This window comes from Tamandua tetradactyla, chromosome 11, assembly GCF_023851605.1.
Source record: "Tamandua tetradactyla isolate mTamTet1 chromosome 11, mTamTet1.pri, whole genome shotgun sequence".
NCBI lineage: Eukaryota > Metazoa > Chordata > Mammalia > Pilosa > Myrmecophagidae > Tamandua > Tamandua tetradactyla.
This window is the reverse complement of record NC_135337.1, coordinates 36,126,010-36,153,915: the sequence shown is the minus strand read 5'-3', so window position 1 is coordinate 36,153,915 and position 27,906 is coordinate 36,126,010. Positions and strand designations below refer to the sequence as shown.

Here is a 27,906-nt window from a genome sequence, read left to right as displayed (position 1 = left end):
AGGTAAGTGGGGGAGGATGGCTAAGAAAAAATGATAGCATCTTTAAAACGTTATTTTGGCACTTAAGTACATAGCTACCATTTGTCTATAAGGTATCTCCATCAAAGAAACCACATCAATATCATAGCAAGTGTACAGGGAATGAATATGTAGAAAATCCTTCAACTCTTTTCCAGGAATGTCCTATGCCTCTCCCATTAACACTGCCTTCAGCAAAGGATGACCTGTATGAACTGCATAATGGTAACAAATCAAATCGTCAACACTTTTAGAGTTAGCTTTGTTTTTCATAAAATAGTTTATAGCTTCTGGCTTCATTTACCCTTTAAAGAAAAACAAATGAGTTGAGTATGTCATTACTGCTAAGGAATTTTAAATCTTTTAGCATTTAAGTGATAGGAGAAGGACTAAATTGAGATCAACTTTTGATATGGTACCTAGGGCAAGAAAAACAGGTGCTAATGAAAAATGATTCATTCAGAACTGCCATTACTAACATTGTTAGTCTACCTCATTAGCCAGTGGGAAGAGGAAAAATACTTCTGAAGTTTAGTGGATTTAGAGAAACAGTTCAAAAGGGAAAATTTGAGGTAATGAAAACCTGCTAAATAATCAAAAGGCCTTATTTGCTTTATTATTACATTATGATACTCACCTAATGCCAAAATGAAAGATTGAAAGATTTTTTAAAATCAGCTAATCAACTGATCATTTCAACTGGTTATTTTTAACAAATATGACTGGATATTAACATTGTATAGTTACACCAAATGATACCTAATGAATTTTGATATATTATCGTCACAGCCTAAATGATATCTTTGAAAATGACTAACTGAAAAAGAAACAGAAGTGAGCATTTATTTTTCTCTTTTTTTGATAAACTTAATCTGCTTTCATTTGTCTTTATTCACATATTGATGAATATATTAGAAAGCAATAAATTTCAAACTCGAATACAGTTTGATCCAGGTCAAAGATTATGACACAGTTGATTAATGTAACATATTTATTAACTGACTCAGTACAAAGAATTATTTTTGGCATGTGTACCTACAAAATCATGAAGGCATTTCTTGTGTGAATAATTATTTACTCCAAATACAAATTTAATCAGCATGAAAAAAAAATGTGAGAAAAGGGTATTGAAAAAAGCAACCTACCAATATTTATAAAGAATTTATAGTAAGACAAATATAGCCTAGAACAAAACCAAAAGCACGTCAAATTCTTTTGGATAAAGGAAATCCTTAAATTTGTATTTAGGTGGCATAATATCATTATGTCTACACTACAAACTTTAATAAAAACTCAATTTATAAGGATGATGAATTTAATTCTTTATTTTAGTATAGATAGTTCTTTGCTTTCCATTCTTAGCATGTGAAAAATAGGAAGTGTCTTTCTATGTAGTTAAGTGAACTCGTGAAAAAACTCTTGAATATCTTCTTCACAGTCAATAGATTGTGTCCACATTGTTTGCAACTAAGTCACAGCTGTCTAAATTGCTTCAGAAATGTTTAGCAGATTGCTTTATAGTAGGATAACACAGTTTGAACCAGTTTCTTGAATACATCTTGCTGAGAACTTATCTCATTCAAATGATGAAGGCAGCTGAAGCATAGTATTTGAATCATCCACATTTTGCTCTAATAAAGGAGAACTTTAGGAAGCTCTATTTGTGATAGACAAAAACGGTAATGCAATTGAAATGGGGATCTTATAATGCATACCATTCAAACTGCTTGTGTGTGCGTGTGGTGAGACTTTAAAAATAAAATTTCATTTTGTGGAAGGTTACAGTTAAACTGTAAAAGCAATACACAGATCATGTGAATTACCAGTATATAAAAAATAAAAATGCAAATGACTGTAATACTCTTTTCCAAAATAGCATCATTAACAGCAAGTCCTTCTTAGAAATCTTTTTAAAGTGACATATTTTAAAGTTACTTTTATATTTTTTAAGTTCCTAAAACTATAATAGTTCTTATCTTTAATTAGAAAATACATGCCTTTTCCACAACATCTGAATAAGCAATACTTATGGAGAATGGGTATATAGATGCATATTATAAATAAAAGTATTATTTATTATAAATTAAAAATTTTATCAGTCAAGCAAGTTCTCATCAAGTACTATCTACTCATAATCAGTTTACATATGTCTAAGTACTTTGGAGATTATATAAATCTGATTTTTTTTTTTTTAACTCAAGAAGCTTAAAATTTACCAAAGACATCATGCATGGGTAGTTCAGTGGTTGAATTCTTGTCTGCCATATGGGAGACCCAGGTTTGATTCCTGATCCATGCACTTCCCAAAAAACAAACAAACAAGCAAGCAAAAGAAAAAAACAAACAACACAAATAAACAAATAAAAAAATTCATCAAATGGTGGAAGATACTCGCATGGAAAATAATGTCCCTGCCATACAGCATACAAAAAATAAAACTTACCTAAGAAAATGTAAGAGTGAATATAATTGGGAATTGAGTACAGTTTGCAGATATTACCTCAACAACTTGTAGACATTCCATAAATAATGTCAAATGAGTGACTAAATTGAAAAAAGCTAAGCCTTGTTTTACTTACCAGATTTCAAGAATTTGAATGAAATACTTCAGAAAAAAAGACCATCAATCATGTGTTTAAGAGGAGAGACTATCCATTTATCCAATTCTAGTTGTTCTGATTATCTTTAAAAAACAAACAAACCGCTCCCCAAAAAACAAACCATTTTATCATGCTCATAAATTTTGCAGTTTGAGAATTTCAACGGAGCACAGCAGGGATGGTTTGTCTCTTCCTGTGATATCTGGAGCTTCAAATAGGATGATTCCATTACCTCAGCTGGAGGCGAGTCGAATGGGTTGGGGTTGGAATAGCTGAGACAGGAAGATCTATTGCCATGATTCTTCATTCACGTGTCTGGCGCGTGGGCTGGGATGATTGGAAGACTGGGTTCAGCTGGGACAGATGCCCTGAACGTGTTCATATGACTTCTCCATGAGGTTTTGGCTTATCACAGAATAGTGGCTAGGTTCTAAGAAGGCTCAAGCATGTTCTAAGAGAGCAAATATTTCAACATGGGAATACTCACCATGAGCATCAGAAGATTTGTGACTTAAAAAAAACAAAACTGAGTGGTATGACAGTGGTTCAGTGGCAGAATTCTCAACTGCCATGACGGAGACCTGGATTTGATTCCTGGTGCCTGCACATGTAGAAAAAAACAAAACAAAAACAAAAAAACCTACCATTTGAATAGCAGTGAATACATTTGACTTAGGCCCTAGAGTATCTGATAGCTACAAATACGGAGCTTGCATTTTAAAGTCTGAGAGGTAGAACACTTTATTGACTGCAAATATCATCGACTAGATATTTTATGTGATGAGCTTGAAAGTATTTAAAAATACAGTCTTTTAAAAGTATATGTGATGGAAGGTGCATGGGTGGTTCAGTGATAGAATGCTCGCCCTTCATGTAGGAGACCTGGGTTCAATTCCTGGACCATGTATCCCCCCACCCCCCCAAAAAAAGTATATGTGATGGATACTCTGAATCATCCATCAAAATCCACTCTTCCCCTCTTCTACAGTAAAAGAGTTGTAGTAAGGCACGTGACTACAAAATTAAGAGGTTACATTTCTCAGCCTTGTTTGAAACTGGGTACAGTCAAATAACTAAATTCTCACTAATGGAATGTAAACAGAAAGGATGTACGCTAATTCTGAATCAAGGCCTTAAGACATTGGACATACGAACCCCCTTGCTCTCTTTTCCTTCTGACAAGGTATTTCATGCAGTTGAGAATAATGCCCTTGTGGAATAGTAGAGCAATAAAATAGAGGAAACCTGGGTCCCTGGATGTTCTCATGGAGCAGAGCCAGCTTCACCATCTGGTTTGCCTACCTTGTGCAATCCTTGTATGTGAGAGTGTAACACATTTCAGTGTTCTTTAAATCACAGCATTTTGGAGCCTCTTTGTAGCAAAATTTTAATTTTATCCTAATTTGGATGGAAAATAGTCAGATGTTGCATAAGTGATGGTAGGGAAAGCAAGCTTCCTGTCTGCCCCACCCCAAAACTGTTTAAAATGTTTGGTATGATTGACGTTACATCTTTTTGTATTTGTTGATTTTTACTACCATTTTACAGTTGCAAAAGAGATTTCCTTCAAAGGAAACACTAATATTACAATAGTCATGTTTTCCATAAACCTTTTCATACATGTAATCCTTCTCCACTTTGACACAGATAGCCAAAAGTTCTCATTCTCTGTACCAATATTTTATCTGAAAAGCCTTAAAATCACATTAAAATTTTGCAATTACTTTAGCATGGTAGTAGATCATAAGCTTTGGAAGCACAGAAATCACATTCTCATATTCACATGCAGAAAAACTTTACTAACCCAGAAGCATCAGAGACAAGATTGTTAGACAAGACTGTTAAAAGTTAAGACAGCAGTTCTCAAAGTATGGTCTTAAAAACTCTAAATATTTTCAGGGGGTCTGAAAAACTATTTTTATCGTAATACTAAGATGTTACTGTCTGTTTTCACTCTTATTCTCCCTCATGTGCAAAGTGAAGTTTTCAGAAGTCGCATGACACGGTATGATGCCACCACTCTGGTAGCTAATGAAACGTGGGCTTTTATATTCTTGTGTTTTTCTTTTTCATTACTTCAAATACATGCAACACAAAAATTTACCATTTATTCAATGATTATGTGGCAAGCTAGAGAAAATTATATTCTCTGATATCCCTTTTAGGAGAACATTCTATTTATTTGGAAGAAATTTCCAAATAATCTTGTTTCGGAAAACACCTGAGAATCTGAGGAACATGAGTATGGTGAAAGTGTAACGGCCTGTGAAAAAAGGAAGATTGGCTTGCTTGCTAATCTATCAAGGATAGAAGGATTAGGGAGAAAAGCATGCTATAATATGACCCCTCTTAAATCTTTGGTAAGTTTAATGAACTCATGAAATGCTTGAGGACAGTGAATTTTGGGTGGTACTTGGTCATGAGTTCAGCTTCAGGTTCATATCATTAGACTGAAGCAAGAGACACAAATGGGTGGGGATGTGTCTGAGGATATGTGAAGAAGGAGAAACAAGCAGACAGATAGGTATGAATAACATGCCAGAGAGTCCCAGAAATCAGATTGGGGGACACAGTGTCTTTTGATTTTAAAGACTATGAAATTGGGTATTCAAGGGAAGTTTACCTAATTTCCTGAGGAACAGAGGGTCCCTAGCTGACAGTTTAAAATATTTCTGTATATAATCATACAAACACACACACACAGAGTATCTACTATAAGAGATATTATACTAGACCATATAAAACACATGGACCCTCTCTTGTGTCTTAAAATCTATTAGAAGAGCAAGATTATATTCAATGGCTTCACAGAGAAGAAATCTAAGTATCCAAATAGATGTGTAAACAAAGTGTTATGGGAGGGTTCACACCAGGTTTAATGTATACTTATTGTTTATAATGAGTACATTTGCTGGTCTCAGGACCCTTTGGGAACAATAAGTAGACTGGATAGAAAAGAAGTCACATGGAAGAGCAGTCAGCACTAGTTAACTTTCTTGCTGGTCCTGCCTACTTTTACCCCAAAGCCACAACGTGGTGTTACTCTTGCCTTGTTGGTTCTCACCTTGGCTTACTACCTTAATTAGCACTATTTTCTTTAACACACATACACACACACTAAGATTTAGTAGGAGTAAACAGAGAACTCTCAAAGAGAATATAGAGTAGTTATACTTCCCAGAGGGACTCAAGTCACCAATTGGGAAGGCATTGGGAACCAAGTCCTCTACACTTCTTCTGTGATGCCAGGGCCACATGGTCCTTCATCTGTGCTCCTCTTTGCACATCACTAGTTCCTCCTTTTAAATCCATTGGCTTCTATTTCCGCTACCATGAACTTAGTCCAAACTACCCTCCTTTTCATTTTTTATTTTTTTGCCTATAACTGAAATGCCTCCTGATTTTTCTCCCAATATCCACTCTTATCCATTTTCAATCTTTTGCTCTCCTAGCAGTAAGAGTGATTTCTTACAAATGGAAAACTTATTCAATGGTTTTTCATTGCTCCTAGGATAAACATCAAATTCTTAAACATGTCTTGGAACTAGATTACCATTCACCCCATTCAGTGTCCTTTGTTTTGGTGTCATTCTCTGTGAAAGGATTATATAGTCCCACCTTGTTGATCTCAGGCATAGCCAGGTTTTGGCTGATGACAAGTGAGAGAAATGTGAGCAAAAGCTTTGAGAACCAATTTGTGCTTTGCCATTTTTCTTTTCCTTCTCCCATGACAATGGTAATGTTCCAGACAGGCTGCTCTGTCAGCCTAAGACCAGAGTAAAGATGACATTGAACAGAGCCATGGTGGGCATGGAGAATGAGAGAGAAATAAACCTTATAGTAGGTCACTGAGATTTTGGGGATTGTTTGCTACATCCAAACAGATATGCATAGTCTAAGAGTCTTGCTTATTGCCCCCTCTCTTTGCTATACTGGCCTTTCAGTGCTTACACAAGTTATTCCTTCCCACCTTAGAAGATTTACCTGTTATTCTCTCTTCTTGGAATGTTCTTTACATCCATTTTTGCCCAGTTAACATTTACTCACCAGTGGGATTTCAGATTAAGTTTTAAAGTACTCAGGAAAGGACTATCTGACTGGTCTTCAAATGGAGGCACCTTCATTGCCATTATATACCTGTGTGACAACTTAAGTTGTCTCTTTCACTAAACTATAAGTTGCATGAAGACAGAGAACAGGTATGTTTTGGTAACCATTATATTCCTAGTGACAGGAAGGAAGGAATTCTCTGCCCACAGAGTAGCTTTTTCTCCTTCATTGTGCATGTGCAGAAAATGAACACTCTAGAACCACAACACCTCCCCACTCTAGGGTGACCAATTGCTCAGTGTTCCAATATTCTATTTTCAAATTCTTGGAGCAAGAATCTTTTTTTGTTCTTCTTTATTTAACCAAGAAGACATAAAAGTTTGAAAATAAATAGAGGAGTTAACATGATTTTAAAAAGACAATTTTTTTTTAAAGTGAGGCGGCACTGTTTAAAACAATGAGGAAGGAGATGGTCAGCATACATATCAATAAGTATATTGGTATGACAAGACATAGAGTCTTTGTCATCTAGGCAGATTACTCAGATGGCTAAAAATCTTTGATGGCTTCTCACTCAGAGCAAACAAATAATCCAAGAAATCTGTCAATTTAGCAGAGTGAAAACCAAATTCTTGTTTTGCATGAAGATACATCTGATAAGAAAATTAGTAAAACTCTTCTAAAACTATAAAATCTTAGCCAGCCAATGAAATTCACTTCCAACAAGAGTTCTACAACTTTCTATATCCAACCATTTTGTCCTACACATTCCTGTTTCTCATTCTACAACAATCATTCATTTTACTGTAGAGGAAAAAGTACTCTTTTTCCTTAACAAAAACACTTCCTGCATACTTTACATATTTAAATTACCAAAAAATATCTTAAGTCAATCTTCAAGCCAGTATCTTACAAAACACAATTCTTTTTTTTGTTGTTGTTGCTTTTTGTGTGAAAAATAATGTACAAAAAAGCAATAAATTTCAAAGCAGATCACAACAATCAGTTATAGAACAGATTTCAGAGCTTGGTATCGGTTACAATTCCACAATTTTAGGTTTTTACTTCTAGCTGCTCTAAGATACTGGAGATTAAAATAAATGTCAATGTAATGATTCAACAATCATACTTGTTTGTTAAACACTGCTTTTTCTGTATAACTCCACCATCACCTTTAATCCTTCTTCCACTCATTAGGGGTATTTGGGCTATGCCTATTTTAACTTTTTCATGTTGGAAAGGGCTTTCGATAATATGGGATAGGGGAATGGAACTAGTTAATGTTCTGGAGAGGTAGCCCCTCTGCATTTCAGGACTTATCTGGTCCAAGACTTATCTGGACCCATCTGCAGGTGGTAAATTTTTGGAAAATTACCCTAGTGCATGGAACCTTTGTAGAATCTTATCTAACGCCCTATGTGTACTTTAGGATTGATAGAAATGGTTTTGATTGGTAGGAATGGTTTTGATTGCAACTTATGGCAGGTAGCAATGTCTAACTGCAGCTTATATAAGTGTCACCTCCAGAGTAACCTCTCGATTCTATTTTAACTCTCTCTGCCACTGATACTTTATTTGTTACCCTATTTTCTCCCTTTTTGTCGGGATGGCATTGTTGATCCCATAGTGCCAGGGACAGACTCATCCCTGGGAGTCATCTCCCATACTGCCAGAGAGACTTTCACCTAGATGTCATGTTCCCCATATGAGAGAAGGGGAATGATTTCACTTGCAGAGTTGGGCTTAGAGTGAGGAAGGCCACATTTGAGCAACAAAGAGGTCCTACAGAAGTAACTCTTAGGCATACCTATAGGTAGGCTAACTTTCTCCACTACATACATAAGCTTCACAAGAGCAAGCTTCCAGATCAAGAGCTTGGCCTATTGATTTGGGTGTTCCTAATATTTGACACAGTATCAGGGGTTTCCCAAGTGGTAAACTGCAATAGTTTCATATTTTCTCTCCCATCCCTCAAGGAACTTTGCCAATTTTTTTATTATCTGCTTAATATATTCTAGGATGTATCCAGGCATTATACTAAACTGTACAGGATTAAAGGCCCTCATTCTTATTCTGGGCTTCTAAAATTTGGATTGTTAAATGATCTATCCAGACAGGTTGAGTTAGATTATGTGCTACAGAAAATTTAGGTTCTGGACAAAATAAACCTTTATTCTTCTGGTCTCAAAGAGTAGATAAGGTTCTAAAATATGGACCATGTCTTCCTTACTCCTGTATTCTGAACTATCTTAATCCCGACTTGATCAACTACATTCTTATCTCTAAGTACCAGGTTATACATATATAAAATAGACTCTCAAAATCCAGAAATAACAATTACTACTCTGGGCTGAATGTAACTGCTTTAAGAGCTTACAATCTAGGCCTGTTTTTCTATAAGTATTTTCTAAAGGAGACCATACAATAATTGCTCTTTTGTTTCTGGTTTATTTTGCCTCACCAAATGTCCCACAGGTTCATTCACAATGCCGCATCCCTCACAACTTTGTTCCTTTATATAATAGCAGCACAATGTTCGATCAGTCAGTGCATTCTTCAGCCACCTCCATTCATGAGGCATCATGTATAAGGTCCAACATCAATAGTCCATCAACACTCTCAAATTTAGATAACTTTTCTCATTGTTCCCAAGAGAAATGACCAATAAGCACACCCTCACCAAAGAGAAAATCTAAACCTCCCCTTAACTCTTGTCCCTCTCCCCATTATTTACCCCTGGTGTTGCTGTGGTACTGTTGATGCTTTCCTGTTAAATATAGCATATAACATGCAATAGCAGCTTTCCCCCTATACCTAGAACTTATAAACTCTTTGTACATGATTCATACCTTTGAAGCATTTCACGCAAAACTTATTTTTATCTGTTGAGTTATTCAGTGGTACACATGGATCTATACAACCCTTTTCAATCATGTTCACCTTCAAAATATAATATTACTTATAGACTCACTAGAGAACTGCTGTCATTTCTATCTATTCCCTTACATTTGAGTTCAACCTCATTAGCTAACCATTCACCCATATCTAGTTTCCATGTATCTCTAGGTCCCCTATATTCTGTATTATTAGCCTCTGATTTTTCCTTTACCATGGTCATAAAAGTATAATCAAACAGTACCTTTCATTTGTGTCTGGTTTATTTTACTCACTATGTTCTCAAGTTTCATTCGTCTTCTCATGTGCTTCAGGATGTCATTTGTCTCACTGCTGCATAATATTCCATCATACGTATATACCATATTTTGTTAATCTACTTGCCTGTGGATGGGCACTTGCTTTATTTCATTCTTTTGGTGATTTTGAATAATGCTGCTATGAACACTGGCGTGCAAATCTCCGTGTCACTGTTTTCAGCTCTTCTGGGTATATACTGAGTAGTGGTATTGCCAGGTCATAGGCAACTTGATATTTAGTTTCCTATGGAACTGCCAAACTGTTTTCCATAGCAGCTGTACCATTATACATTCCCACCAGCAGTGCATAAGTGTCCCAATTTCTCCATATCCCCTCCAACATTTGTAGTTTCCTGTTTAGCAGCAGCCATTCTTGTAGGTGTGAGGTGGTATCTCATTGTAATCTTCATCTGCATTTCCCTTATAGTTATGAAAATGAGCATCTCTTTATGTGCTTTTTAACCATCTGCATTTGCTCTTCAGAAAAATACGTAGTCATAGCTTTAGCTCATTTACCTGGTGTGTGCTTTCCAAATATTTTCTCCCACTGAGTTGGCTGCCACATCACCTTTTTGACAAAGTCTTTTGAGGCGCAGAAGCATTTGATTTTGAGGAGGTCCCATTTATTTTTCTTTTGTTGCTTGTGCTTTGGGTGTAAAATTTAGGAAGCTATCTCTTATTATTAGGTCTTGAAGCTATCTCCCTACATTTTCTTCTAGGAGCTTTATGGTACTGGTTCTTATATTTAGGTATTTGATCCACTTTCAGTTAATTTTTGTATAGGGTGTAAGGTAAGGGTCCTCCTTCATTCTTTTGACTATTGACATCCAATTCTCCCATGCCCATTCATTGAAAAGACTGTTTTGTTCCAGTTCAGTGGATTTGGGGATCTTGCTGAAGATCAGTTGGCCATAGATTTGGTGGTCTATTTCTGTGCTCTTGATAAGATTCCATTGGTCAATATGTCTATCTTTGTGCGAGTACCACGCTATTTTGACCACTGTGGCTTGATAATAAGTTTTAAATCAGGAAGTGTTATCCTCCCACTTCGTTGTTCTTTTTAAGGATGCTTTTAGCTATTCAGCGTCACTTCCTCTTCCAAAAGAATTCGGTAAATAGCTCTTCCCAGGCTTCAAAGTCGGTTGTCGGAAATTTGATTGGTACTGCATTTAATCTGTAGATCAATTTGGGTAGAATTGACATCTTAACTATATTTAACCTTCCTATCCATGAGCAGGGAATGTCTTCCCGCCTATTTAAATCTTCTTTGATTTCTTTTAACAATGTTATGTAGTTCCCTGTGTAAAGTCCTTTATGTCCTTAGTTAAGTTCATTGCTAGATACTTGATTCTTTCAGTTTTTATTTTGAACGGAATTTTTTTCCTTAATTGACTCCTCAGTTAGGTCATTGCTTGTATATAGAAACATTACTGATTTTTGCCCTTATTTATATCCCACCACCTTGTGGGTTTGTTCTTTAGCTCAAGTAACTTTGTTGCATATTTCTCAGTATTTTCCAAGTATACTATCATGTCATTCTGCAAATAATGAAAGTTTTACTTCTTCTTTCTAATTTGCATGCCTTCTTTTTAGTGCCTGACTGATATAGCTAGAACGTTTAGTTCAATGTTTAGTAATGGTGGTGCCAGATGGCATCTTGTCTCATTCCTGATCTTGGGGGAAGATTCCATCTCTCTCCATTGAGTACAATGCTGGCTGTTGGTTTTTCATATATGGCATTTATCATATTGAGAAAGTTAACTTTGATTCCTACCTTTTGAAGTATGTTCATCAGAAAAGGATGTTGAATTTTGTCAAATGCTTTTTCAGCATCAATTGCAATAATCATGTGATTTTCATTTTGGATTTGTTAATGTGCTGTATTATATCCACTGATTTTCTTCTGATGAACCATCCTTGAATTCCTGGTATAAACCCCACTTGGTCATGGTGTATAAGTCTTTTAATGTGTTGTTGGATTCAATTTGCTAGTGTTTTGTTGAGAATTTTTGCAGCTATGTTCATTAGGGAGATTGGCCTGTAGTTTTCCTTTCTTGTAGCATCTTTACCCAGTTTTGGTATTAAAGTGATGTTAGCTTCATAAAATGAATTGGGTAGTCTTCCGTTTCCATAAATTTTTTGGAAAAAATTGAGCAGAATTGGTGTTAGATCTTTTTGGAATGTTTGATAAAATTCCCCTGTGAAATCATCTGGCTCCATATCTTTCCTTTGTAGGATGATTTTTTGACTGACTGAATGTCTTCAGTTGTTATTGGCTTGTTTAGATCTTCTATTTCTTCTTGATTCATGCAGCTCATTTGTGTGTTTCCAGGAATTTTTCCATTTCATCTAAACTGTCTAGTTTGTTGGTGTATAGTTAGTTGTTCATAGTGTCCTCTTGTGATTGTTTTTTTTTTTTTCTCAGGGCCCATGTTAGTGACCCCTTTCTCATTTCTGGTTTTATTTATTTGCATCCTCTCTCTTATTTTCTTTGTCAGCCTCACCAGTGGTCCATTGATTTCACTGATTTCCTCAAAGAGCCTACTTTTGGTTTTATTAATTCTTTCTATTGTTCTTTCTTTCTCCTATTTATTTAACTGTGCTTTAATCTTTGCTATTTTTCTTCTTCTGTTTACTTCGTGGTTAGTTTGCTGTTCTTTCTCAAGTTCCTCCAGGTGAGCAATTAAATCTTTCATTTTTGCTCTTTCTTCCTTTTTAATATTGCATTTAGGGCAATAAATTTCCCTCTCAGCACAGCCTTTGCTGCATCCCATAAGTTCTGACATGCTGTTTTCTCATTTTCATTCATCTCCAGATAGGTATCAATTGCTCTAGCAAGTTCTTCTTTGACCCACTGATTGTTTAAGAGTGTGTAATTTAATCTCCATATATTTGTGAAAGTTCTTGTTCTTCAGTGGTTATTGATTTCCAGCTCCACACCATTGTGATCAGAGAAAGGTTTTTGAATAATTTCAATGTTTTAAAATTTATAAAGACTTGTTTTTGCCCCAGCATATGATCTATCCTGGACAACGTTCCATGGGCACTAGAGAAGAATGTGTATCCTGGTGTTTTGGGGTGTAACAACCTATATATATTCATTAATCAAATATTTTAGGTTCTCTATTTCCTTGCTGATCCTCTGGTTGTTCTATTTATAGAGGATTATGGTGTATTTAAGTCTCGTACTACTGTTGAAATGTCTATCACTTCCTTCAGTTTTGCCAATGTCTGTCCCATGTACTTTGGACTTCTTTAATTGGGAGCATAAACATTTATGATTATTTCTTCTTGGTGAATTGTCCTTTTTATTAATACATAGTGTCTTTGTCTTTTATGATCTCTTTACATTTAAAGTATATTTTGTCTGATATTAGGATAGCTACTTGTGCCAGTTTGAAAGGATTATTTATGCTAGAAAAGCCATGTTTTAATTCTGATCCATTTTGTGGAAGCAGCCATTCCATGTAGGTTGGAAACTTGATTAGACTATCTCCATGGAGATGTGACATGCCCAATTGTGGGTATTAACCTTTGATTAGAGGGAGATATGACTCCACAGGTGGGTCTTGACTAATTTACTGGAATCCTTTAAAAGAGGAAACATTTTGGAAAAAGCAAGAGAGCCTATGGAGATGAAGAAGGAATACACTCCCCAGGGAGCTTCATGAAACAAAGAAGGCTAGCAAACATTGCCATGTTCATCATGTGCCTTTCCAGTTGAGAGAGAAACCCTGAATGTCATCAGTCTTGTTGAACCAAACTATCTTTCCCTGGATGTCTCAGATTGGACATTTCTATAGCCTTGGTTTAATTGGACATTTTTCACAGCCTTAGAACTGTAATTAATGAATAATTAATAAATTCCCCCATGCCTGTGAGCATGGGGTGCATGGTGCGGGGATGTAGATGTGGGGTTCAGGGCTGTGGGGTGGGCTACAGCTCAGGCAGGCTTTGGCATGAAGGAGCTGGGTGTGGCATGGGGGACACAGAGGTAAGGCGTGGCAGAAGGCAGATGCGGGGGTGGTCTCTGCGGATGCACGGGGACTGGTGCACCAGCATGATATGGGAGGTAAATGGATCCTGGAGGGTGTGGGTATCAGAGTGTGGGGTAGGTGGCATAGAGGTTGGGGCACAGGTAGGACAGGGCATGGGTGTGTCCTTGCACAGAGGGAGGTGTCCATGGGTTCTGGGATTCAATGTGCAAATGTGGAGGATGTGGTTGTGTGTGTGCATGGGTCTCAGGGGCAAGGCCCTGGTGTGCATTGGTCAAGGGGGCGAGGCCCTTGTGTGCGCAAGTGCAGAGCTCAGGGGTAGGGGGCAGAGGTTGTGTCTGCATGAGCTGGGGAGGGGTGTGGCCTGGCTATGCAGGTCAGCACTAGCCCAGAGCCGGAGGGCATGGCAGGGGTGCACAAGTGCATAAGTGCTGATCTGGGAGGGCCATACGCAAATGTACATGTGTGCAGACCTCACAGAGGTGGGGCAGGGCTGTGAAACTATATGGGCTGGGTGCAGGTATAGCCCGGGTATGAAGATGAGCACGGCAGCCTGAATGTGCAGGTGACTGCCTGCAGGGTGTAGGGATGGGGAGGAAGGGGACAACAGGCTGGGAGTAGGTGCGCGGGTCTTGGGAGGGGCAGGGCGAATGTGGCTTGCACTGGAGAGGTGAGTCAGGCTAGGGCAGCTGTGTACTTGCGTTGGCCTGGGGGTGTGTGTGAGGATTTGGGGGGGGGGGGCGCTGGGGGTGGTGCTTGGGAGCATGATGGGGGGCTAGGTCATGGGGTACAGGTGTGTGGGGCTGGGGCAGGGCATATGAGGGTATCACATTCAAGGAACAGGCTAGGCTTACTTTCTTGTCTCTATCTCTCTGTCCACTTACTCCTGAGGGCCCTGGGCTTCAGCTGTTTGCACTAGCTGGACAGACTCTAGTTCTCTGCACTCAATTTTTCAGCTTGTGCCATTACGGCTTCCTGTGTGGTGTAAAAGACCCTCCCAAGTCATTTACACCCTGCAATCACCATCCCAGTCGCCTTTCTGTCCCTTCTTTAGTTGTTTTTTGGAGCAGGGGTAAACTTGACTTATCCTACTCTGCTATCTTTCTGGAACTATCTGGAGCAAAAATCTTAATGATTAAACTTTGATATATTCTAGTAGTGGTTCAAACATACTTTACTAAAAGATCTATGTCAACCAAAATCAACATGGCTACAGAAATTTTCTCTATGATGATGAGTGCAATTCTCAGAGATGGGGATGTGAATTGAGCAAACATCCCCAAAACTATCTGTTACAGTCACTGTATCTGACTCTACTCTTCTGTATTCTTGATTTTGGTTTAATTTTATTCTCACAATTATCCTCATCAAGAGTAAAAGGGAATAAACAATTCCTTTAAGGGGTCTCTTAACGAAGAAAAGGGAAGTTCTAACTCTGTCTTCCTGAGTTTTGCCTCTCCTTAGGGATTCTTCTACTTTGATTACCACGGGAACTTCACTCTGATTTCTTGGGGATAGGTGGTTCTCTCTTTTAATACAAAGTCAACAATAACAACGAACAAAAACAAACAAAAAACTTTCCCTTGATTCTACTTAATACTGTTTAGATAAGTTGAAATTTTCAAAAACACTTTATTAAAAATAAAGGAAGTGAAAAATAAAAAATAAAAAAATAAAGGAAGAACAAAAAGGAAATAACACAAAAACAATAAAGGCAAGATGGCAGCATAGCAAGGTGTGAAATTTAGTTTGTCCTCCAGAGGAGCTAGAAAATAGCCGGGAATGGTACAGAACAACTGCTGGGGAAATATCAGTGACTGGACATACAGTGTACAACAGTCTGGAAACTCTCCCCCACAGGTATAGCAGGCTGGCACCCCAAGGGGAAAGGAAACAGACTTTACTAGCAGCAAGGGCTTAGCTCAACCAAGCTCCAATTGTAGAATTAATTAACAAATTCAAACTACTGAAAACAGCACAGGTAAACTTAGGAATAAGCACTTAAGTTACTGGGTGTTTTTGCCCCAGCAGGGGTCGGGGGTGGGGGGGCTGATGAAAAAAACAAACAAACAGGCTTTTAGAGTTGAACAGCACAAAATACTGGAAAAGAGCTTGACCCCAAGAAAAGGAGGCACATAGAGCCTGAAGATACAAGCTCTTGATTAATAAACCCAAGGAGCCAGGGTCTGGCTCTGAAAACTTTTTTGCTTTTTTATTTTTTATTTAACAGCTCATTAGATAGACCTGGAAGCACTCTCAGGCTCTAGCACTGCCCCAGGCAAGGGCAGAATTAAAGCTTGTCTGACAGACAAAGTAACTCCTCAGGTAAAAGGGATTAATTCCATAAAGAGTGTATCCTCCCCAAGAAAAGTGGAACAGCACCCAGTTCAAGTGGAATCCCCCCTTCAAGGAATTCAAGCCCAAGGGTCTGGAAAACAGAAGAAATCAAAGCCATCCTAGTACTCCACCTCCACCTCAACCACACATCTGACAGGGAGAGTCTGCTGAAGTTAAAGGTACCACATCACTTTAAGCTTGTGGAAAGCAGTGGGCAGAAAAGCACCATAAACTGGGCAGGATAGGAAAAGCCTAGAGGCTTCACAGGAAAATCTGACAACCTGCTAAGTCTCACCCTCAGAGAAAACTGATGTTGCCTAGTCTTTCCTCCTGAGACGTGGGCCTGTCTGGTCTGGCAAAATCTCACTGGGGTCTATAATATCTGAGGAGACCCGCCTCAAAAAAAAATGGGACTTTATATAGGCAGGGCACAAACAAAAAAACAAGAACTGAAAAATTCTGATCAGTCAAAGAGAAGCTATGCTGGAGCTCTAGAATACGTTGAACTGAATATCAAAGAACAGATAAGGAAATGAAGTCATCCATCAAGAAACCCCCAGGTAAAAAAGTGAAAACAACCACCAGAGCAACTAATTAAGGAAATCAAATTCCTAAATGTCAGCAAAAAATAAAGTCATAGAAGGAAAATAGGTCCAGTCAAAGGAACAAACCAACACATCAAATGATATACAAGAAGTGAAATAACAAATTCAGGATGTTCGAACAGACATGCAAAATCTCCTCAAAAATCAAATCAATGAGTTGATAGAGAATATAAAGAAGACATTGGGTGAACAAAAAGAGGAAGTTGAAAGTTTGAAAAACAAATCACAGAACTTATGGGAATATAAAGCACAACAGAAGAGAAGAAAAAAATGGAAACCTACAAAAATAGACTTGGGCAGAAGAAATAATTAGTGAACTAGTGGACATCTGAAATCCAACACACAAAATAAAATATAAGGATAAGAATGGAAAAATATGAACAGGGTCTCAGAGAATTGAATGACAACATAAAGTGAGTGAACATACGTGTTGTAGGTGTACCAGAAGGAAAAGACAAGAGAAAAGGAGGAGAAAGATTAATGGAGGGAGTAATCACTGAAAATTTGCCATCTCTTATGAAAGACATAAAACTACAGACCCAAGAAGTACAGTGTACCCCAAACAGAATAGATCCAAATAGAGAGAGTCCAAGACACTTACTAATCAGATTGTCAAATATCAAAGACAAAGAGAGAATTTTGAAAGCAGCAAGAGAAAAGCAATCCATCATCTATGAAGGAAGCTCAATAAGACTATGTGCGGATTCCTCAGCAGAAACCATGAAGGCAAGAAGGCAGTGGTATGATATATTTAAGATTCTAAAACAGAGAAATTGCCAACTAAGAATGCTATAACCAGTAAAACTTTCCTTCAGAAACAATGGGGAGATTAAAATATTTTCAGACAAACAATCACTTAGAGAATTTGGGACCAAGAGACTGGCTCTGCAAAAAATACTAAAGGGAGCACTGCAGGCAGATAGGAAAAGGCAGGAGAGAGAGGTCTAGAGAAGAGTGTAGAAATGAAAACTATTAGAAAAAATAAAAAGAGATAAAATTAGATATGACATATAAAATCCATGACAGAATGGTAGAAGAAGGTACTGCCTTGACAGTAAGAACATTAAATATTAATGAATTATACTCCCCAATCAAAAGACATACTCTGGCAGAATGGATTAAAAAACAGTATCCATCTATATGCTGTCTTCAAGAGACTCATTTTAGACCCACGGACAAAAATAGCTTGTAAGTGAAAGGTTGGGAAAATATATTTCATGCAAACAACAATCAGAAAAGAACAGGAGTAGTTATGCTATTATCTGACAAATTAGACTTCAAATGTAAAACAATTAAAAGAGATAAAGAAGGACATAATGTATTAATAAAAGGAACAATTCAACAAGAAGACATAAGAATCATAAATATTTATGCATCGAGCCACAGAGCTCCAAAATAAATGAGACAAACACTGTCAACACTGAAGGGAGAAATAGACACCTCTACCATAATAGTTGGAGATTTCAATTCCCAGCTCTCATTAATGGATAGAACATCCAGACAGAGGATCAATAAAGAAACAGAGAATTTGAATAAAACAATAAATGAACTAGACTTAATATTATATAGAACATTACAGCCCACAATAGCAAGATACACATTTTTCTCAAGAGCTCATGGATCATTCTTAAGGATAGACCATATGCTGGGTCACAAAGCAAGTCTCAGTAAATTTAAAAAAGATTGAAATCATACAAAACACTTTCTCGGATCATAATGGAATGAAGTTAGAAATCAATAACAAGTAGAGGGCCAGAAAATTCACAAATATATGGAGGCTAAACAACATATTCTTAAACAACCAGTGAGTCAAGGAAGAAATCACAAGAGAAATCAGTAAGTATCTTGAGGCAAATGAAAATGAAAACACAACATATCAAAATTTATGGGATGCAGCAAAGGAAGCACTGGGGGAGAAATTTATCTCCTTAAATGCCTATATTTAAAAAAAGAAGAAAGCAAAAATCGAGGAATTAACTGTTCATTTAGAAGAACTAGAGAAAGAAGAGCAAATTAACCCCAAAGCTAACAAAAGGTACAAAATAATGAAGACAGAACAGAAATAAACGAAATTGAGAATATGAAAACACAGAGTAAATAAACTAAACCAGAAGTTGGTTCTTTGAGAAACTCAATAAAATCAATGGATCTTTAGCTAGGCTGACAAAAAAAAAAAAAAAAGAGAGAGAGAAAGAGAGAATGTAAATAAATAAAATCAGAAATGGAAGAGGAGACATAATCACTGAACCCACAGAAATAAAGGAGAAAATGAAAGGATACCATAAGCAACTATATGCTCATATATGCTAATAAACTAGACTACGTAGATGTGATGGACAACTTCTGAGAAAGGCATGAACTACCAGCACTGACTCGAGAAGAAATAGACAACTTCAACAAACACAAACACAAACAGTCACAAGACATTCAATCAGTGATTAAGAAGCTCCCAAAAAAGAAAAGTCCAGACTACATGGCTTCACATGTGAATTCTACCAAGCATTCAAGAAAGAATTAGAACCAATCCTGCTCAAACTCTTCAAAAAAACTGAAAAGGAGGGAAAGCTACCTAACTCATTCTATGAAGCCAAAATTACCCTAATACAAAAGCCAGACAAAGATACTACCAGAAAAGAAAATTACAGACGAATCTCTTTAATGAATATAGATGCAAAAATCCTCAACAAAATACTTGCAAATCAAATCCAGCAGCACATTAAAAGAATTATACATCATGACCAAGTGGGATTTATTTCAGGTATGTAAGGCTGGTTCAACATAAGAAAATCAATTACTATTATACACCCTATCAAAAAGTCAAAGCAGAAAAACTACACAATCATCTTGATTGATGCATTAAAGGCATCTGACAAAATTCAACATCCTTTCTTGATGAAAACACTTCAAAGGATAGGAATAGAAGGGAATTTCCTTAACATGATAAAGGGAATATGTGAAAAACCCATAACTAACATTATCCTCAATGGGGAAGACTGAAAACTTTCCCTCTAAGATCAGGACCAAGACAAGGATGCCCACTGTCACCACTGTTATTCAACATTGTGTTGGAAGCTCTGGCCAGAGCAATTAGACAAGGAAAACAACTAAAAGGCAACCAAATTGGAAAGGAAGAAGTTATCTACAACAAAGCTACTACAGCTAATAAATGAGTACAGCAAAGCAGCAGGGTACAAGATCAATGCCCAAAAAACAACAGTGTTTCTATACACTAGTGATGAGCAATCTGAGGAGGAAATCAAGAAAAATAAATTCCATTTACAATAGCAACCAAAAAAAAAAAATCAAATATTTAGGAATAAATTTAACTAAGTTTGCAAAAGACCTACACACAGAAAACTATAAGAAATTGCTGAAAGAAAATATAAGACCTAAATAAATGCAAGGGCATACCAGGTTTATGGATTGGAAGATTAAATAGAGTTAAGATATCAATTCTATACAAATAGATTTACAGATTCAAGGCAACACCAAATAAAATCCCAACAACTTAGTTTGCAGAAACTGAAAACCAATAACCAAATTTAATTGGAAGGGCAAGGTGCCCCAAATATCTAAAAACATCTTGAGAAAAAAAAATGAAGTGGGGGGGTCTCACACTCCCTGACTTCAAAGCATATTATGAAACTACAGTGGTCAAAACAGCATGATATTGTCATAAAGATAAATATATGAACAAGGGAATAGAATTAAGTGTTTGGAAATAGACACTTTCATCTATGGACATTTAATCTTGGTTAAAGTGGTCAACCCTACCGACCTGGGACAGTGCAGCCTTTTCAATAAATGCTGTTTGGAGTACTCGATATCCATATGCAAAAGAATGATAGAGGATCCATATCTCACACCATATACAAAAATTAACTCAAAATGGATCAAAGACCTAAATATTAGAGCTAAGACTGTAAAATTTTTAAAAGAAAATTTAGGTAAATATCTTATAAATCTTATAATAGGAGGCAATTTCCTAGACCCTACCCCCAATCTTGAGCATTGAAAAAAATAAATAAATGGAATCTCCTCAAAATTTAATACTTTTTGTCCATCAAAGAACTTTGTCAGGAAAATAATAAGACAGCCTATGCAATGGGAGGCAATATTTGGAACCCACATCTCAGATAAGGGTTTAGTATCCAGAATATTTATAGAGCCTCTTCAACTCAACAACAAAAAGACAAACAACCCAATTAAAAAATGGGCTAAAGACATGAATAGACACTTCTCAGAAGAGGAAATACAAATACTTAAAAGTCACATGAAAGATGGTCAACTTCACTGGCTATTAGGGAAATGCAATTCAAAACCACAATGTAATATCATCTGATGTACAGTAGAATGGCCATTATCAAAAACACAGCAAATGACAAGTGCTAGAGAGGATGTGGCAAAAGAGGCACACTTACGCACTTTTGGTGGGAATGTAAAATGGTACAACTGTTCTGGGTGACATTTTGGCAGTTCCTGAGGAAGCTAAAAATAGAATTTCCATATGAACTGTCATTACCATTATTAGGTATATATTCAGAGGAACTGAAGGTAAGGACACAAACGGACATTTGCACACCAATATTTATAGCAGCATTATTTATAATTGCCAAGAGATGGAAACAGACCAAATGTCCATCAATGCACCAGTGGCTGAAAAAGCTTTGGCATATACATACGATGGAATATTGCATAGCTGTAAGACAAAATAAAGTCATGAAGCATATAACAATGTGGATGAATTTTGAGGATGTTATGCTGAGAGAAATTAGTCAGAAACAAAAGGACAAATATTGCAAGGTCTCACGTATATGAACTAACATTAATGAGTGAACTTTGAGAGCTGAAGAACAGGTTATCAGGAGTTAGAAATAGGGTAGAGATTGGGCATTTGGTGCTAAAGGAATACAGATTGTGCAACAGGACTGACTGTAAAAATTCAGAAATGGATAGCACACTCTGATTGTAGCACAATAATATAAGTTCACTGAATGAAGCTGAATGTGAGTATGATTGAGAGAGAAGGGCTGGGTGGCACATATGAAACCAGAAGGAAAGAAAGAGGATAAAGACTGAGGTGGTATAACGTAGGAATGCCTAGAATGGACAATGACGGTGATTAAATGTACAAATATAAAAATGTTTTTGCATGACAGAGAACAGATGAATGTCAACATTACAAGGTGTTGAAAATGAATGGTACACAGGAAAAAAGTACAGTAAACACAAGCTAGGGTTTATAGTCAACATTAACATTGTAATATGTTTCCACTCAATGTAAGGAAGGCATTATGCCAAAACTATATGTCAACAGGTGGGGGGCATGGGGAGTATGGATTCTTTGGGAAGAAAAGGAGATGTCTTCATATAGATTATGGTGGCATAGGGATGTCTATTTACTTAGGTTGGATTGTATCATGTGCGAATAAATCTGTTCAAAAATGAACAGAGAGAAATAAGTGCTAGAGAAATGTGGAGAAAGAGATGTACCTATTTACTGTTGGTAGGGAAACTGAGGGTGCACCCCTTGGAGGGTGGTGTGTTGGTTTCACAGGAGGCTAGGGTGAGGCTGCTATATGATCCTGCAAACCCGTTGCTCAGTATCTACAGGAAGAACTGAGTGTGAGAACACAAATGGACATTTGCACACTGGTGTTTATGGGGGCAGTGTTCTCAGTTCACAATGGATGGAGGTGGCCTAAGGGTAAAATGACTGAGGAAAGAAGGGGGAACTGTGGTATATACGTACAACAGATTACAGAACAGCTGCAAGAAGAAATGAAGTTGTGAGGCATACAATTGGGTGAATGAATCTTAAGGACCATATATCGTATGAAGTCTTGGAAGCAAAAAAGACAAATATTATCATGCCTCACTCATGAGAACTAACTATAATATACAAACTTGGTGAATTGAAGTCAAGAGCATGGGTTATCAGGTTGGGTCCTATAGTAAAGGGTCCTAGATTGTAAGCTCTTATAGGAGTCACATCTATTCTGGAGTTACTTCTAAATTCCGAGATACTGAGCTGTTTGTGTATAACCTGTTCATTCCCAGAAACTTTGGATATTTATGTGACAACTGAGATTCAGAGTTAGAGCTCTGAAGCCATGAAAGTCAGCACTACACCATACAGGAACTGTTTAAACCACTGAAAAAGTGATCAGACTTTGACTAGAGTTATCTGATGGGGATAGGACTAAGGTAGGTTGGAATACAGGGTAAAAGATGATATTGTCCACATTTTAAAACTTCAACTTCTGTGTGATGCTAACGGGAGAAATGTTTACTTGGTGCAAAATTTATGTTTTGGGTAGCACATTACCTAATTTAACATGTACAGTCAGTTTAGTTGAACACCATAACTACGTGGAATCTTGAATAAGGCATGAAATCTTGTTGGTTTGTCCAGGTTAGTGTGATGCCCTGATATATTCCGGAGTAATCTGGGCAGTGAATAAAGAAGTATTTGCAAAGTCCCCTCAGGGAACTGGGGAGAAAGTAGGAAATACTTAACTTCCCCACTTGGAGAACTCCTGATACTCTTGCAAGCAGTGGGGACAACCAAATCCATAAGCTGACCCCTCAATCTTGGGGTTCACCCCTATGAAACTTATTCCTGCAAAGATAGGCTAAGCCTACTTATAATTATGCCTAAGAGTCACCCCAGCGAACCTCTTTTGTTGCTCATATGTGGCCTCCTTCTCTAAGCCAGCTTGACAGGTGAAGTCACTGCCCTCCCCTCCACATGGGACATGACTCCCAGGAGTGTAAATATCCCTGGCAATGAGGGACAGAACTCCGGGGATGAGCCAGGACCCAGCATCATGGGACTGGGAAGGTGTCCTTGACCAAAAGGGGGAAGAGATAAAAGAGACAAAATAAATTTTCAGTGGCTGAGAGATTTCCAAGTCAAGAAATTATCTTGAAGGTTATTTTTATGCATTATATAGATATCATCTTTTTAAAATTTAGTTATTAATTAAAAAAATTAACAAACCAAATAAAACATCAACATATATAATCAGTAATTCACAATATCATCACTTAGTTGCATATTCATCATTTTTTAGAACATTTGCATTAATTCAAAAAAAGAAATAAAAAGACAATAGAAAAAGAAATAAAACGAACACAGAAAAAAAAGATTATACCTACCATACCCCTTATCCCTCGCTTTCATTGACCACTAGCATTTCAAACTAAATTTATTTTAGCATTTGTTCCCCCTATTATTTATTTTTATTCCATATGTTCTACTCATTTGTTGACAAGGTAGATAAAAGGAGCATCAGACACAAGGTTTTCACAATCACACAGTCACATTGTGAAAGCCATATCATTATTCAATCATCCTCAAGAAACATGGCTACTGGAACACAGCTCTATATTTTCAGGCAGTTCCCTCCAGCCTCTCCATTACATCTCGAATAACAAGATGATATCTACTTAATGCATAGAATAACCTCCAGGATAACCTCTCGATTCTGTTTGGAATCTCTCAGCCATGAATACTTTGTCTCATTTCACTCTTCCCCCTTTTGGTCAAGAAGGTTTTCTCAATCCCTTGATGCTAAGTTTCAGCTCATTCTAGGGTTTTTCTCAATCCCTTGATGCTGAGTCTCAGCTCACTCTAGGATGTCTGTCCCACGCTGCCAGGAAGGTCCACACCCCTGGGTGTCATGTCCGACAAAGACGGGGAGGGTGGTGAGATTGCTTGTTGTGTTGGCTGGAGAGAGAGGCCACATCTGAGCAACAAAAGAGGCTCCTTGGGGGTGACTCTTAAGCCTAAATTTTAAGTAGACTTGACCTATAGGTATCACCTTTTATTTTATGGTATAACGGAGTGGCTGGAGGGAAGTATCTGAAGCTATTAAGCTGTGTTTCAGTAGTCTTGATTCTTGAAGACAATTGTATAACGATATAGCTTTTACAATATGACTGTGTGATTGTGAAAATTTTGTCTGATGTTCCTTTTATTCAGGGTATGGACAAATGAGAAAAAAACTAAGGATAATAAATAAATAAATAAATAATAGGGGGATAAGGGATTAAATAAATTGGGTAGATTGAAATACTAGTGGTCAATGAGACAGAGGAGTAAGGGGTATGGTTAATATGAGTTTTTTCTTTTTTATTTCTGTTTCTTGAATGATGCAGTTCTAAAACTGATCATGGTGATGAACACACAACTATAAGATGAATTAGTGAGCTATTGATTGTATACCATATGGAGTACATGTGAAGATTTGTAAATAAAAATATTTTTAAAATAAAAATAAAAAACATAAACGTGTCTTACAAAGCAAAGGTTTTTGACTTTCCCTAGATATATATTTTATGATTTCATGTGGGAGCCTAGGGAAAAGAGGAGCCATATCATCCAAATATTATCTGAGCGTCTGTCCCTCAACAGCAGCACAGAAAACCAAAAATATACAGTTCTGTTTAGCTCTACTAATATGTTTCCTATCACATTTGATCTGTATTAGAGAAGAAAATAGTAGAAAACAGTTATTGTCGGTTACAGTTATTTCTATATGGTTTGTCATGTCTACTTCCTAACAACCTTTAAAACATCTATGAAAAAATGTAAAAGGTACCTGTATAGTTAATAATACAATCTAGATATTTTTAAGATCTCTAACTTCTTAAATGGACACTTGTCATTAAAAAAAAATTTTCCTGTTTCATATTGCTAATATAAATTAGAATATACCTTGAGATGAACTATACTTAGGATTCCCTAAAAACATTTTTAAGTAGGTTCTGAATACAACTCTTCAGAATTAATATGATAATGTGTTTCCAGTAAAATTTTTTCAAATATGCTTCAGTCTGATAAGTAGGATCCATGTCCTATTGCTTTTTTTTTTTCCTGAGCAGAGGCTGTGAGCTGGGATGTAGCTTTTAGTTTAAATTAATTTACTGTTTAAATAATATTTTATAGATTATCAAGCAGTTTTTATATTGTGTTGACCTTCCTTTTGTGTTTTAATACTTGCCCCAGCATATATAATCTCAAAAACAATTTCTATAATTTTGAACTTTTAATGTTTGTTGTTTACATGTGATACATAAAATTAGAAATATTGTTAATACTTGTTTTGACAATAAGGATATCCAAAGTTTGAAGTCTTTTTTAAATACTTTTTTACTGTAAACAATAAACAAATATACAACCATTCTTGACGTACATTCTTGACACAGTCACAATCAATGGCTCACAATATCATCACATAGTTGTGTATTCATCACCATGATAATTTTTTTGAGCATTTGCATCTATCCAGCAAAAGAAAGAAAAAAGAACAAAGAAAAAACTCACATGCCATACCCCTTACCACTCCCTTTCATTGACCACTAGTATTTCAATCTACTTAATTTATTTTAACCTTTGTTCCCCTATTATTTATTTCTTATCCATATTTTTTACTATCTGGCCATACTGTAGATAAAAGGGGCATCTGAAACAAGGTTTTCACAATCACACAGTCACACTGCCAAAGCTGTATCATTATGTAGTCATCTTCAAGAAACATGGCTACTGGAACACAGCTCTACAGTTTCAGGCACTTCTTTCTAGCCACTCTAATACACCATAAACTAAAAAGGGGATAGCTATATAATGCATAAAAAAAACCTTCAGGATAACCTCTCAACTCTGAAATCTCTCAGCCACTGACACTTTATTTTGTCTCATTTCTCTCCTCCCCTTTTCAGTTGGGAAGGTTTTCTCAATCCCTTGATGCCAAATCCCAGCTCATTTCTGTCTCACCTTGCCAGGGAGGTTTACATCCCTGGAGTCATGTCCCATGTAGAGGGGAGAGGGTAGTGAGTTCACTTGCCGTGTCGATGAAGCCTTTTTTTATGATAAAAATTTTGGAGGGTCTATTATAGCTTTAGTTCAATTTAAAATGAAGATTTTATTTTGCAGTTCCTAAAGCAGCATGATATAGGTTAAAATAACCATGGGAATGGCAATCTTTAGGAGACTTAGGTTCCAGTTTCCATCTCTGCCACTAATTCATGATGTAGTCATGCTAATTAAATAAATCCTGGCTTATTTATTTATTTTTACCTATAATGAACAGTTAAAGGTTTTAAGTCTCTTCTTGTTCTAATATTCCATTGTGCTAAAATGTGAACATTTTCTCTCATATCTAAGTTTATTTTTATAAAGACCTCTCATTCACTGTACTCCTAAATCTGTGAATGGGTAATTCTTAATTCCATCATTATTAGGCACCTACTTTGTGCATGTCATCTTTCTCAAATCTCTTTAGGAGTAATGTAGGATGAAAATAAATGAAATACATTGTATGCAGTGCTCCCCTAACAATTTGCATTTACCATGGAAAATTGTAATAATGTTGTTTGGACACAAGTCTGTTTCCCCCAAAAGATTTCTCAGTTACTCCAGTGACAAGGACCCTCACTTAATCATGGCTGTAATTCCAGGGCCTAGAACATTGCCAGGTTCTTAGCTAGCACAGAAGGTAATATATCCCGGATTTTCCAAATGTTCTTATTTCATGTATCACTTTTAACAATGGCAATTCATTAAACACCTTACATGGGGTGTAAGACAGTGTCTTAATTTTCCAGCTCTCATCACAAATACTACACAATGGTTTGGCTTAAACAACAGGAATTTATTGGCTCACAGTTACAGAAGTACAAATCAAGGCATTGTCTAGAAGGTATGTTCCTCCTGGGGTGGGTAGTGTTCTGGCTGTAGGGCAATCCTTGGGTTCTTTGACTTTTGTCACATGGTAATATCCTCTCCTTTCTCTTGCCTTCCTTTGATTTCTGCCTTTTCACTCCTTCCCTGCTTTTCTTTTCTCTAGATAGTAATTTGTTCTGCTTACAAAGGGATTCCACTAACCCCAATTAAGGCTCACCCTCAGTTGGGCCACAACGTAATTAAAAATAACATCTTTAAGAGGTCCTATATACAATGGATTCATATCCACAGGGACAAGGATTGAGAATATGTCTAAACTGGGATACAACCTATCACGGACAAGTACCTGTTGAACAAGAAGTATGCTAACTAACGCCCTTCCTCATGTAGCTATCTAAACCCTCCAAGTAGTTTTTA

General features: G+C 36.8%; 1 long non-coding RNA gene across 2 annotated transcripts in view; it reads right to left on the bottom strand.

The window, feature by feature from the left end:
* Window positions 1–27,906, bottom strand: part of LOC143650066 (uncharacterized) — a 66,937-nt gene that overhangs the window by 37,463 nt on the left and 1,568 nt on the right. The window contains exon 2 of one of the 2 annotated variants that reach the window (XR_013159341.1): window positions 3,106–3,219. The exons of the other annotated variant lie outside the window; for it this stretch is intronic. This is a non-coding gene — a long non-coding RNA (uncharacterized LOC143650066). The remainder of the gene's footprint in view (window positions 1–3,105; window positions 3,220–27,906) is intronic. 2 annotated transcript variants of the gene reach the window in all.